Source organism: Echiichthys vipera (assembly GCF_963691815.1).
Source record: "Echiichthys vipera genome assembly, chromosome: 16".
In the NCBI taxonomy this organism is placed as follows: Eukaryota; Metazoa; Chordata; class Actinopteri; order Perciformes; family Trachinidae; genus Echiichthys; species Echiichthys vipera.
In genome coordinates this window covers 11,995,457-12,011,133 of record NC_139841.1, presented here as the reverse complement: position 1 = coordinate 12,011,133, position 15,677 = coordinate 11,995,457, and positions in this window count along the sequence as shown.

The following is a 15,677-nucleotide window of genomic DNA, read 5'->3' as shown; positions in this document are numbered from 1 at the left end:
AGGTGTCACGCAGACTCTCTGTTATCACCTCATTATTTCTGTTGAGCTTTGAAGAAAGAGAGAAAAGCTGAATATGAGAGGGGGGAACCAGAAAAGAGGCAATTTTGTTTCTGCATGCTTTTTTCCCAGCTAATGAATTCTGACCTTTTGAATGTTTACTTGTCCCTGTTTCCAAGATGAGCTGGGCTTTGAGTTAAAAAAAAGGGTTTTGAAACTGTAACAGTATCTTGTGTAAAGTTTTAAATGAGTTGTGTTTTGGGTTCTCACTGAAAATGTATCATTAGTCAGGAGGATTTTTTTGTATGAATGTCTCTTTTCACTCTCCCTCTTTTATCTCCCTCTCTTCTCAATCTATTTCCTTCATCTTTTCATTTGCTCCCAATTTCTCTCAACTTTTTCCCTCTTTTTCTGAGCCTGGATAACAGATGGGAGAAATTGTGATTTATCTATCTGGCAATGATTGAAAGAAAGAAGTATAAAACACATGCTGCACATACTGTTACACAAAGCAGACTTAAACTTCTTTCAACACTAGCTAATCACCTCACCCAGAAAAATAATTTCCTCTTAATGACCTTGACTCACTCAGTATCAGTAGCACTTTCCCTTAATTTGCTGTTTAATTCACACTTAATGTTCTTAGCTCACCTTTTGATGTTAACCTGCAATTATGTCTTTCTCCTTTTCTTTCAGCAATGAAGCGATGAATTGCATAAGAGCTGCAATTAACTCCTAACTACTTTCTTTTCTGGAAAGCTGTTCTATGTTTAGATGCAGGTTCTACTCTTAAAGGGACAGGCGCTTGAACAGTGTTTCAGATAGAGGGTGAATACATATATATTTAGATAGACAACATTAGGACAATGTTGTTTTTTTTAAATGAAACAAAAAAACATTCTAATAAAATGCGCTAATGAAAGCACTGATGTTTCATTTTGTATGCCATATAGAGACATCACTCATTTTCATGAAGTGTTTTGGACTTGGCTTCAATGTCATACTACTGTTAACACGTTCTTGTAGAAACCCAAAATACAAGTATGAACCTGAAAATTAGTAAAATATGGGACCTTTAAAGCAGATGTACAGTAGGTGTAGGATATTGTAAGTCCTTTAAACTGAACCTGTTCAGATCCAAGGCCTTACTTCTGGGTCTCAGGTGAAAGATTAGTTGATAGTCTGTTTGAACTTCTTCAACACTGGTTTATGTACAATGCCTGTATCAAATGGATAATGCTTTTTTTTAAAGACTTTTAAAGCATACTTTAAAGAAGTATGCAGCAAAGGATCCTGGGGTTGGAATCAAACCTGGGCCACTGTGGCAAGGACTCAGCCTTCATATACAGGGCACACACTGTACCAGTTGAGAAAGGCAGTAATGTTTCTCTACAAACATCTGTTTGTGTCCATAGATCAAACACCACCCAGAGGAAGCGCTGGTGATAAAGAACAATATGGCAATTGATCTGCACACATATCCAGCTGTCGATAATTAATTCAGAACTTTCACTACAGTATAATGTTATTGTGTTATAACAGGGAATGTGTGCACTTTGCATTTTTGTTGTTTCTTTTAACAAGTTATATTTAAAATATTAAACTTTTACAGGGGTCTTTATCATCTGCCCAGGCACTATAGATGAAAGTTGGTGGTACATGAGCCCTGCTGAGATGGTTAAGCGCATCCAAATATATCCAAAAATACAATAGGTATTTAAAAGATTACTGAGAGAAACAGTAATAGTACAGTACCATGTGTTCTTTGCTTAGAATATTCTCTCACAGTCTCATTTATTTTCCATTTGTGTCTTTCCCTGTTGCTGTCCTTGTTTCACCTGCTCATGTAGGAATGAACCAGAAACCCATAATAATTCCTCGTACACAGTGCATGACACAGTCACTGAACTGTAAAAAACATCCTCCCAGCTTAAAAATCAGCACTTGATAGCTAATTAGCACAAGTTCAAACTAGCAGTAGCTGACAAAGGAAAGCAATGGGCATCACTCAATAGGGAGAATTTCATCCAAATCAAACTGGCAAACATATTCTGCACTAAAAGACTTGGAAGGCTCTTGAATCAAATCTGTTCATGTGAACATGAGTCACTTAATCCACTGAAATGACACAGCATGTATAATACCTGTGCTTTAGACATGGTTTATCTTTGTCTCTACTATGTACCGTAAGCCTTTACATATCATGCACTATTGCTTTTTTTGTATATGTATATATATATACATTTTTTTATATACATACTTATATACTTATAAGTATTAATACAACAAAAAAAACCACACTCACCAACCACATCACTGCAAAGCAGGAAACATACTCACGGATGAGAGGCTTGTGGTCTGACATTGCAAGCTTGTGGAGCTCACTAATGTTACAGCTCAGTCGAGGAGGACACCATTTGTCACACCACGGTGAGAGGTGTCCTGTCTTGGGTTTTTTGTCTTGTGAAAATTCATGTTTTATTTTGAAGAGTAATCCTCCTCTTGTTTCAGGTCACTTGTTCTTCCTCCTGTGTCACCGGTCTGCTGTGTTCCCAGATTACCTGATTGTGTCCACCTGTGTCACCCTCCCCCATGTGCCTGTGAATGCACATGAGAGAGGGTGACATGTGTATATAGTCCTCATCCCCCCCCTGTCTTGAGGCCAGAGTATATTGTCTCGTCGTTAACCTCCAGTATTGCCCTGTCTATATTTCAGTTCCCTTGAGCACCTCTGAAGAAGAGTGATTTTTTTTGTCAGCTTGATTAGCTAGTTCAATTTCATAGTGCCTTTGTTTTTCCTCCTCTTGGAGTGTTGTCGCGTTGTAGTTTCATTAGCTCTGTACACCATGGTTTTCCTTTTGTTCTTCTCCTCCTTGAGGAGTTGAGTGATTTTCTTTTTTGTGTAACTTTTCATAGATAGGTTAGTAGATGAGTGTAGTTATTGCCTGTTGTCTTTTCCTATAGAGTCTTGTAGCCTGTGTGTCAGAAATAAAGCCTGCATCAATCGTTCCCTGACTGCATTTGAGTTCTCATTTTGCCAAGTCATAACACCATTAATGTTTACATGTACAGGTATGTATGCTTCCTTCTGCGCAATGATAAGGTTGCCGTTTGTTAGTGTCATACAAAGAAATTAGTTCAGTACATGAAACTTCTCACAACCAGGTCTGTGGGTTATGTTATGTTATGAGTAACCAGGTAAAGATGAACTGACTTGAAATGTTTTGGGGCATTTTTGGAGCTTCAGGCACCACAAACTGAGATGTAGTTTCATTACATTTAAGAAGACATTCATCTCTTCAGTTGATACCTCCAACAACTGCACGACTCACACCCACAACAACCTAGATTGAAAAATAGCCTTACATTTAAAGTCCTAATCCATAAGAATCGAGATATCTTGTTTCTAGCGACCTCTTTGGTAGTAAGATGTAATTGTGGAAAAGCTTGTTCTTTCAGAGCCCTCCATCTTGTCAGCTTCACAATCGCTATGTGTGTTGACCTTTCTTTTTGCGTCCCCTATATTACCCTCTTAAATCCGCACACACACACACACACACACACATGTTCCTATCGGACTTCTGCCCCTACTCAGCCTGACTCAGAAGCTGGAAGTTCCTGGTTTCCGATTACAGTGAAACGCAGCATAACTGACCAACCGCTGTCAGCAGCGTCGCTAAAATGAGGGCATATTTACATTTAGAGACGGAATGTCACCACAGACAAACAGATTGATTACTCAGCAAAAAGGCCAGTAGAAGTGCTTTCATTGGTGGGTCAAATGATCAATCATCACCATTGTTTAATATGAGGGGCCACCAGGGACATTATTCAGAATAACCTCTCACAAACACATGTGAAATGCTCTCACATATACGACTGAAAGATTATTTGCTCACACACACTACTGAAAAGCTCTCACACATACAAGTGAAACGCTTTCATAAACACTACTGAAACGCTCTCACACATACATGTGAAACGCTTTCATAAACACTACTGAAACGCTCTCACACATACATGTGTAACGCTTTCATAAACACTACTGAAACGCTCTCACACATACATACGAAACGCTTTCATTAACACTACTGAAACGCTCTCACACATACATGTGAAACGCTTTCATTAACACTACTGAAACGCTCTCACACATACATGTGAAACACTTTCATAAACACTACTGAAACGCATAACATTTCCCTATAATGTGTGAAAGCTTTTCAGTATACTCTATAAAAGCCTTTCAGTATACTGTGTGAAAGCATTTCAGTATAACCGGAAGGCATTTCAATCAAAACAGAAGGCTTCGATTAAAAAAAAAAAAAAAAAGCGAGATGCACAGCGTTAGCGACGTTGTCCATAACAGTAATGTCTGCCCAACATCCTGCAGGCAGCCTAACCGAGGCCGCAGCGTTACTCCACACAGTGCTAGCGTCAGCGGAGACCATCAGAACCTTGTCAAATGCGACAACAGTCGGGCAGCAACCAACCGTTGCAACTCCAAGCCGCGACACGATGGACAGTCACATAGTGTCACTTTCCCCTCCGGACAACACAGCAGCATGACCCGGCCACCTGCAGCTGCAGTCCAGAGAGAGTGTGTGCCGCGTTATCAAGCGCAACGCCTCAGCTCTTGGACATCAGCCACGAGGAGGAAAAGGAAATTATACAAGGTTTTGTTTCTAAGTAATTGTTTAATCTAATGTAACGTAACGCAACAAGACGTGACAGTGAGCTAACGTAAATAGTCAGCGGTTTGTGCCTCCACTACAAACATGCAGGGTATTGAGCCCTCACCACCACCCCAACACAGGGTTTCTGCGGGTCCTCAGAGTCTCAGATATCCTGCAAACTAGGCGTATTTACTGCTGGGGGCCCAGATAGATTCACTGTTGAATTAAGTGCCATCTACCTTAGTATAGCTTGTAGCATTGTGGTAACACACGGCAATGTGAGTCACGTAGTGGTAAGTCAACAGGTAGTAAAATCAGCTGTTCTTCCCCCTGTGTGTGAATATCGCTTGCTATCGATAGTTTCTTCATCACTTCCATCATGTTGAGTCATTTCTGCCCTGCTGTTGCACCAAGTATGTTGTTATTTGGCTATATTGGTTATTAACTTGAACAGTGCCATGTCTTAAACTAAAGTTACTGACTGTTGTTACAGGCTGTTACAGTCTGTAAGTCCTCTGTTATTTTCTGCCCCAAACTGAAGCAATAATACATTTACCTGTCTACAAACATTCAGCATTTGTCTTAAAATCTTCAGTCACCCAGTTAATTGGAGCAAGAAGCCAAAGTTGCGCACACACACACACACTCACACAGTAACGACAATGACTAACAACTAGGGATCGACCGATATGGATTTTTTAGGGCTGATGCGATACCGATTTTTTTTTAACAGCCTTAGCCGATGACTGATACGGAATGCTGATTTTCTTGAGCGGATATTTGGAGTCGCTTCTACTTTTGCTCCCTCAATTTACATCATAAAAATTACATAATGATGATAACAAATGTTACGAGTCTCAATATAAAAAAAGGAAACAACACGGAGCTGGACGCCTATCTGTAAATATTGCCGGGAAAAAACTATAGGTAATTAATGGTTTAATGGTCAAATAAACTGATGCATCTGTTTTTCTCGTATCATTCTTTTATTTTATTTTCTGAAAAAGATTCCTGTACAACAGTATTACAGATTAAATGTATTCTCTTGGTAGTTTACCATTATCAAAAAGCAGCCTGCGAATGTAGAAAGATGAAACCTGTTATATTTTCATTGCTGTTAGAGGACTTCAGATTTTGGACGCTTTGGTTTTGAGAAGTGAAATACTCTTCCGGGGCAATTAATTCAGTATCAGCTGATGTTAATTGCTTTAGAAATGATTCAAAAACACATTAATTGGACCAACTACCACTGATAATATTTTTGTTTTCGCAGACGAAGAAGGGCCATCGAAACTAGAGAAGATATTGGCCTTCACAACTGGAGCATCTGTGGTACCACCTATCGGCTTACCCCAACTCCTTCTATCCAGTTCATTCACAAAGGAGATAATGGCTTCTCTACATCAATGTTCCCTCTTGCCAACACATATGTTAACTGCATCAAGTTGCCGCTACATGTGTCTTACCAACTCTTCAAGGAGAAGTTTGACTTTGCATTAGGAAACACATTTGGGTTTGGCAGGGCATGAACATGTCACACTCTGAAAACCTTTTTCTGTCTGTGCCTTTCTGCTTGTTTTAAACAAGACATTTGTTTTAATTTCTGAATGCCGTATGCAATATAACTGTTGTATTTTATATAGTTTCACCACAATTCAGTTGACTCAGTCAGCCTATGTTTTCAAACATATTTACATTTATTTTTAACGACATGTTTCATATTCTCACCAAACTTTATTTTTTAGCAATACTTACTTTTCTAGCATCTTAAAATGCTCCTAATATATTCCTAATTTGCTCCTAATAAATTCAACAGGTGTTTTATATTCACAATATTCACTTCTCATATATTTCTGATAAAAGTCTGACCAATCATTTTATTGTGTCTGAATAAAGACAGAATAAAATAAGCTTCCTGCCTGTCATCCGCCGCTCCGTTTCACATGCTGCGTTCAAGTGCCATGGGAAGTCCCACGTTTCAGACCTCCAACTAGGCAAAGTGCACTGGAATGCCTGTCAAAGTGGAACCTACTACTAACAAATACCCCCACATTTGCTAGTAGTAGCTTCCACTTTGACAGGCATTCCAGTGCACTTTGCCTAGTTGGAGGTCTGAAATATCGGACATCCTATACAATGATCCTAGAAGGTTACTGACATCCCTATCATTACAAGCAGCAAAAAATACAGATAGAGTTTGAGTATGCTCATTAAGCTCTCTATAAAGCCTCTCCTGATGGAAATTGTCAGACTCCTGTCTTTGCAGCCTCTCAATGCATTGTAGAGCACTAGTAAAAATAGTGACAACATCCTCCTCATTGCCCCTCACTTCCAAAATTAAAGCTTGTACTCCGAAATTCCCCATGTTTGATTAGGGAGTAGTAATACATCCTCGTTGAAATGGTCATGCTGCTGTGTCCTGACTCTGAAATAGGAATGTAACAATTAGACCACATGAAAACATACAGTACAATATAAGTAATACCGATATAGGAAATACAACACAAAATGCTAACCACCAGCCCCTATCAATATCATATAAATAATGGGTAGTGGTTATCAATATAAGTTATACTTAACCCATTAATATTCATATTTAGGTCAAATATATTCACTTTAACCCATTTTATCACTTCAAGCCCTGAACACTCTTATTTATGTGATTTCGCACTGAGCCACAAATCTACCATGAAAATTCCTATATCTGCCCTTCCCTTTAACACAGACTCATCAGCTATTGTAGGCTGTGGACAGGGCATGGAAGTTCACAATTTGTCAACTGAGGTGTCAGTCACAAAGTCAGAACTCAGCAGCCACCTTGAAATAGGACTGGTGTTTCTAAGGGATATCAATGTAATGTGAAAATGGGATATGTAATAAACAGTCATTCCTTTATACTGAGACATACATGAGAAATAAGTAAAGACAAAGGGGGGACATACATAACTATTTCTATGTAGTATGTAATGTAATCAGTAATGCTGATGTAGGATTTATTCAATCACAGCAGTAATATGCAGTGAAGATCATCACAGGTAAATGTAATATTTCCTCAGTGTGGGGCAGAAAATAACAGAGGACTTACAGACTGTAACAGCCGGTAACAACAGTCAGTAACTTTAGTTTAAGACATGGCACTGTTCAAGTTAATAACCAATATGGCCAAATAACAACATGCTTGGTGCAACAGCAGGGCAGAAATGACTTAACATGATGGAAGTGATGAAGAAACTATCGATAGCAAGCGACATTCACACACCGGGGGAAGAACAGCTGATTTTACTACCTGTTGACTTACCACTACGTGACTCACATTGCCGTGTGTTACCGTAGCATTAACGCTACAAGCTATACTAAGTTAGATGGCACCTACATGCACTTAATTCAACAGTGAATCTATCTTGGCTCCCAGAAGTAAATACGCCTAGTTTGCAGGATATCTGAGACTCTGAGGACCCGCAGAAACCCTGTGTTGGGGTGGTAGTGAGGGCTCAATACCCTGCATGTTTGTAGTGGAGGCACAAACCGCTGACTATTTACGTTAGCTCACTGTCACGTCTTGTTGCGTTACGTTATGTTAGATTAAACAATTACTTAGAAACAAAACCTTGTATAATTTCCTTTTCCTCCTCGTGGCTGATGTCCAAGAGCTGAGGCGTTGCGCTTGATAACGCGGCACACACTCTCTCTGGACTGCAGCTGCAGGTGGCCGGGTCATGCTGCTGTGTTGTCCGGAGGGGAAAGTGACACTATGTGACTGTCCAGCGTGTCGCGGATTGGAGTTGCAACAGTTGGTTGCTGCCCGACTGTTGTCGCATTTGACAAGGTTCTGATGGTCTCCGCTGACGCTAGTACTGTGTGGAGTAACGCTGCAGCCTCGGTTAGGCTGCCTGCAGGATGTTGGGCAGACATTACTGTTACAGACAACGTTGCTAACGCTGTGAATCGCGCTTTTTTTTTTTTTTTTAATCGAAGCCTTCTGTTTTGATTGAAATGCCTTCCGGTTATACTGAAATGCTTTCACACAGTATACTGAAAGGCTTTTATAGAGTATACTGAAAAGCTTTCACACATTATAGGGAAATATTATGCGTTTCAGTAGTGTTTATAAAAGCGTTTCGTATGTATGTGTGAGAGCATTTCAGTAGTGTTTATGAAAGCGTTCACATGTATGTGTGAGAGCGTTTCAGCAGTGTTTATGAAAGCGTTTCACATGTATGTGTGAAAGCGTTTCAGTAGTGTTTATGAAGCTTTTCACATGTATGTGTGAGAGCGTTTCAGTAGTGTTTATGAAAGCGTTTCACTTGTATGTGTGAGAGCGTTTCAGTAGTGTTTATGAAAGCGTTTTACTTGTATGTGTGAGAGCTTTTCAGTAGTGTGTATGAGCAAATAATCTTTCAGTTAGACTAGATGAAAATCTTTCAGATGGAAAAAATGTATTTTTGATCCCCCTAAATCTTTACATAGTTTTCCCACTTTTGTCTGTTCAGTTTGCTTTAGCTGTATGTCTATGTTGTGTATCTACAGTAGATCGAGAGCAACAACAAACCAGAGTCAAATGCCTTGTGTGTGTACACATACTTGGCTATAACATTTTGAAATCAGCATTCAGGCACCCAAGAGGACAGTCTATATCATCATGTCCCTTTCTTAATAAAACTGTGTCTGTGAGGATTAAGTGTGAAAGTACTTAAGATCAATATTTCCCACAATATTAGCACATGCTGTGCAGCTTCGGTACACCATAAAATATGCCCTGGTGTGAAACTGGCACTACCAGATCATGCTGAGTACCAGTTAGTCTCACTTCGCCAACTCAAAGCCCGACCATCTGCCATGTTCTGTCACATTAATATTAGAGCCCATTAACTTTTGTTTCTTTCTTTCTGTCCTATTTATGTGTGTATGAGTGTTTGTTTCCTTTCACCATGAGGCTGTGGTTTGTCCTCAAACGTATATATTTCAGACCATCAATTCACCTTTTTCTTCTAAATCCACTGTGATCTCAAAGCTCCAATTGTTGACCAGTATGACACCAGGAAAAGCCTGTAGGCTGTGTACACCAAGCAGGTGTTCACCGAGTTTACAAAAAAAAAAAGGAAAGCTTTTTTATTTGATGCAAGATCAAGCGCAAGCCAGTCAGACAGTCAGTCTGCCAGGCAGACATGGGGGTGTCAATGGAGGAAAAACAAAGAGAAAATGATATGTTGTTGCAGCTTTTCCCTAAAAGCTTGTTAATCCCAATTTAGCTGTCACAGGGATGAGGTAGGTGTGTGTGTGTGTGTGTGTGTGCGTGCGTGCGTGCGTGCGTGCGTGCGTGCGTGCGTGTGTGTGTGTGTGTGTGTGTGCTTGTGTAAAACAGAGGGAGAATGAAGCAGAGAATAAAGTCTTCTTGCAGCAATACACCCTTGCTCAGTTAGCTGCATCAACCAGTCAATTAGTCTGATGGCCAATGAAATGTTAATTTCTTCAGTCTACCAGCAATGCTGTGTTTGCTGGGGTTCAGGTGAATAAGTCTTTAAGGCACACTTTACAAGAGTCCGTATTAATTGTACGAAACAGTGGTTAGAGATGTTAAATCTTAGAGAGCACGATTGGTAATTAATGTCAAGTTTCACAAAGTCGTATGTGAAAGTTTGAATATCTTCTTATGTTTAAAAAATATTCAATGACAGTTTCAACTCACAATGAAATTACATTTTGTACTTATGTTCACGTTTAGGTTTAAGGGATCGTTTATGTGGGGTTATATGAGGGTTATATTAGCCATAGTCAGTGTATTACCTAAAAATATGGAAGCCCTGAAAAGCAAGGTGAAAAAATGTGGCTTTTTAAACATGAAGTGTTGATTTTTGTCACAATATAATTGAAGTTTTGTTATTACTCACTCTGTACATATCACAGATAAATAAAAATGATTTAGCATGCTTTAACATTATTATCAATTTAACACAGATGCCATTTAAATGATGTTGCAGATAAGTTCCAGTTTATAACTAGTTGCAGTAAAATGAGGGGGGTCAGCCCCCCAGAAGGCTGGATGCTTCAAATTAGGGAGTGTTCTTTCTACAGGAGCTGGTTGTTCATTGGAGGAACCGTGTGACCAGGGGGCAGAGGATTCAACTCGTGAACGAATGAGAGATTGTCTGGGAGTGACGGAGTCAAAAGTTTGGGCACATTTTCTCATTCACTTGAATGGAAAACCGTGCCCAAACCGTTGGCTGACAGCTGATGATGTCTGTGGACAAAATAAGCATACAGTTCAATTTGCGATGTCCGCCCTGCATGCACGCACGCACACACACACACACACATATTTCACACTTCCGTATAGACACAAGTATATGTGCACTTTAAAAGGCTTTTCCTCACTTGCCCAACATCACTTAGATAGAAATTCAACAAACAGAAGAGAATTTAACTGGGCTGTATGTGTTTATGGATAAGAATTACTCAAGGTGGTCTCATGCAGTTTTCGTACAAAAAAAACAAAAGTAATTCACACTAATACTGAAAGCATGTGACATAGTTAAAATACAGCTAATCACTGCATAAGGAGGAAGGACGAGGTGGTAAATGGGTCCTAAAACACAGAACTTTCACCTAGGGGAGCGGGGTTCACTTCCCGGGTAGTGGATGGTATGTCTGCAAATGACTTCCATATTGTTGCGATGTAGTGCCAGAGCTGGAAAGAGAGTAAGAGTAAGCCTTTCAATTACATTTTATTAATTCTATTTAACCATGATAACAATGTTTTCATAGTCCCTAGTTGGAGGATTGGTGACTTTTGAGGTCACCTCATAGCCCAAATTTCAGTCAAAAATGTTATTTTCTATAGCTGCTGATAAACTTTAGCCTGACATTGCAAGAATAAATCGGAACTGCTAATCAGTCTGGAAACGTGTTCGATTTCCATCAGTGGGTAGAAAAATATCATGAGTTGGTATATTAAACTTTTTGCAAATCCTTTTAGGAGCACAGCAAATACATCTTTCTTCTCAAAACAAGCTTTCAGTGCATCTGATTCTTATTCTTTTAGTAAAAATATACCATACACTTTGTTCGATACCTGATAGTGGATTCAACATTAAGTTCCAAATCAACTGCAGCGATCTTGGTTGCTTGGTTTGCACTGTACAGTCATTGTCTCAAACACACCCCATATTAGATAAACGGTTGCGATTGGCTCGGCATGTGTCAGGCTGCTGGAAATCTGCCCAAAGTGGAGAGGGACCAGGGGTCCGTTTCACAAAGCAGGTTCAACAAACTCTGAATTCTGAGTTGATCTACTCTGAGATAGGAAACTCTGAGTTTTCAGTTCCAGAACAGCAGATTTGCGTTAGGTTGTTAAGACATGAGCTTGTAGAGTCGTCTGGTTCCCAGGCAGTCACATGGTCACTGCTGATTCATTGTGTAATACCTATTTATTTTTATATATGAGACTTGCAAGAAGACCTACAAGGCCTACAATACAAAGCAACATATTGTTGTGTTCTGTACTCAGAATTGATTATTTGGACCACTTACTGAGATCTGCTCCAATCAACAATGGCAACAACATTGGAGTAAAGACTGTAAAAATTGATGAAATATGACCATTTGTAAGAGAATTTTAAAAAAAAAACAGTTTGGGGTCTTAGCAGAGAAAAAACAACTATTTTATGTCTCCTGAGATTTTTAAAACCACCAAAATCAATACAGAAAGCCGTGGGAAACTGACTTCACTTTCAATCAAACATGTTTTATTTTCACAATATTTGCATTTAAAATGCACTTCACGACGGGGCTTTAGTCCCACATGTCTCTGTTGGAGGCCGTCATTCTGTTTTAGCAATTTATTTTGTATTCTGTTTTTTGTGTGTGTCTGTCTTGTCTGGCTTCATGCCTAATGTTTGACTTTTAAATAGGATTTACTTTTTTCTTATTTTTTACTTCTCCCACTTACCCTCGCTCAATGTGTCCCGAACTGTAAGAAGTGATATAGGAGTAGACTAGAAAAGCTCTAGGGGTGTCTAATGAAAATTTTATATTTCTGTAATAGTACTTTGAGTGATATTTTCATTATTCCATAATGACACTGAAAAGTTTCAGTGGTTGGTAATTAGCCCCCTACCAATATAATATTTCTGTGTCCCCTGTCCTGTTTTTCTGTCTCTCACCTCTATCAAATGTCATATTTCAGTACATCATTCTTACTTTGGGAAATTAAAAACCCCTTTAAGCATTTCTTTTACTTTACTCTGCTACAGCATTTGTAGTTTTTGGCAAGCCTTGCGCCAAATTTGCTCATAGAAGGCCAGCTGCCAGTGTTTCCTGAGCTGACTACCTGTATATAGAAAGTCCCCCATACAGAAAGCACACATTCCTCAAGCAGGCACTGCGAGAGGTTCACTGTACATCGAGTCATGTCAAGGTGAACCTGCCAGAAAATGAAAATATCAACCAGGGGTTTGAGCTCAGTGACTTAGTTTACCAGTTTTGAACTGCAATAGAATATTTTCTTCTGAGATAGATACTATTAAATATGGTCACTTGCCAAAGATTGGCAGTGTCGACTCACAGCAAGAGGGTTCCAGGTTCGAATTCCGGCTGTGGCCCTTCTGTGTGGAGTTGGAGCATGTTCTCCCCGTGTCTATGACAGACTGCCGTCCTGTCCAGGGTGTACCCCGCCTCAGGCCCGATGTCAGCTGGGATCGGCCCCAACCCCCCGCGACCCCGACAAGGACAAGCGGTTGAAGATGGGTAATGGATGTTTTGAAATCAAGATCAATACCTCAGTTTCCCACATATCACCTGAGGGTTTGATTAATACCTGGGACAATCAATCCCATCAAATAAGGTTCTTATGCAATTTCAACTTTATTCACCACTTGAATCTCAGATCACTTCAGCAACAGGAGATATTTCCAGTCCTCTCAGCTCATAGAACACTAGCTACGAACCAGTAACTTTAATTCGACAGTATGTTTATCAACAAGTCCATCCAGCCATCTTATTATCCTAAATAAATATCAAGATGTTCACAACAAATGATAAAACATGTGTACTGTCGCCCGCAGCCTGAAGTAGTGAGCAGAACAGCAAATGGGATGTGAGATGATTGCTGTGACACAATGTTCAGAGAGGCAATGTAACTTACTTCCTGCAGCTTGTGCGTTGCAGATGGCATCCTGTTGTGTTCAGAGGATGAGGCATTACACTCATGGTTGAAAATAAGATGTTAGCTTGTTAACATGTTGCTAATAAATTGTAAATGGAGGCACATTTATTTATAACGGTGAACATACAGTTTCCCTGGAACTAGGTGTCCTATATCAAATGTTAATGAAGACCCTGCAGCCAATCCGAATCAAGTATTCACAGAGACATGGCATAATATTACATTTTGCATGTTTGATATTTTGCATCATCCTATAATTTACAACCACTTCACACTTAATTACAAAAATATATCGTTGTGTTGCTTCAAATGGTGGATGTATCCTGGGAATTTTTAAATATTGTGTAAAAGAGGTAGTCAATATTATATATTTAAATGTATTCCTTATAACCCAGCTAATTTACAAGACACACTGGTTTACAGCTGAACCTGACCTAATTGAGCCAGGCCAGAAGTGGCATAAAGTTCTGGTAGGTCAAGTACAAGCTTGGAGCCACTAAATAGAATCACTTTTTTAAAATACTGTATGTGTCAGATAAAAGTCTATCATCAGTGTAAATCAATTGTCCTTTGTCCACCAACAATCACTGAGCAAAAAATAAATGGCGCAGAAAAAGCAGCTCACTCTTTGACCACAGTGTAGTCAATTGCATGTTGCACTGCCTGACGTGCAAAAACAGGGATATTTTGGGTCGCCAGGTTTAGTGTAAAACGGTCCTGCATGGTTCAGCCTGTGGGAGTTCACCAACTACTAGAGGAAATATCCCCTTGCTTAAAGGACCAACTACCAGGAGAGTGGACTACCAACTGAAAAACAACCTTATTGAGCTGCAGATCTGCAGGCTGTATCCGATCTTGGCTCATCCCACTTCTTAACTGACCACTTCACACCTCACCTCAAGCCATCTGCCCACCCCCACTGTCATGATCTGTCAGAGGTATGCCGGGTATACAAGAGATTAATGTCTCTCCTGCATCTCTCCAACACACATATCCTTAGGCAGTGCATTTACATGTACGTACATAAGCAGGTTACTGTTAGCTTTCAGCGGTAACCTGATTTGTAAAATGTCACAGCAACAAGAAATGCAGTTTCTGTTGGGGTTAGGGATTAGAGAAACCCGATTAGCAAGGGCAGATTTCTGCTAAAGTAACCCAAGTGCACATGTGCATGACAAAGACCTCAAATATAGAAAGTTATTATTAGTATTAGTATAATTGTATGAACTATAGTCAAAATATGACCAGGATAAAAAATAAACCATTTCTGACCTGCTGAATTAATATGCAGATTTTACTGTAACCAGTGGATACAAACATGTCTGATTTCTTGCATAACCTCATGTCTCCTAGCACTCTGATTTCCTATGACCATGGTAAGATGATGAATCTGTCACTATATATGCTCTCTGTACTGTCCCTGTCTAATATAAAATAAGAAAGAGCAGTAATCAGACTAAAGGCCCCATTGCCCTGATATCTCTAATTTTTGAAAGACTTGGGTTGGCCCGTCTAAAAAAATACTCTGCAGTGCCCCAGGGGATGATGGTTCCAGCAGGAGACTGTAATTCACCCACTAGCATGTACAGTATTTGAGGACTTACTTTGTGGAGCGCTGACACTCTGAGCTTTCCAGTATCTCCCTGTTGGCGGATCTCTGCTTACTAACAGACAGAACACCATGCAATGCCCCCAGAACACCTCTCTGACTCGCAGCACAGATGTAAGGGTGGTTTAGCTTAAAATAACTGGGGATATGTTCAAGTGGAGCTTTATAGAGTGTGTGTGTGTGTGTGTGTGTGTGTGTGTGTGTGTGTGTGCTTGAGTGTGTTTTCAGGGGGAGT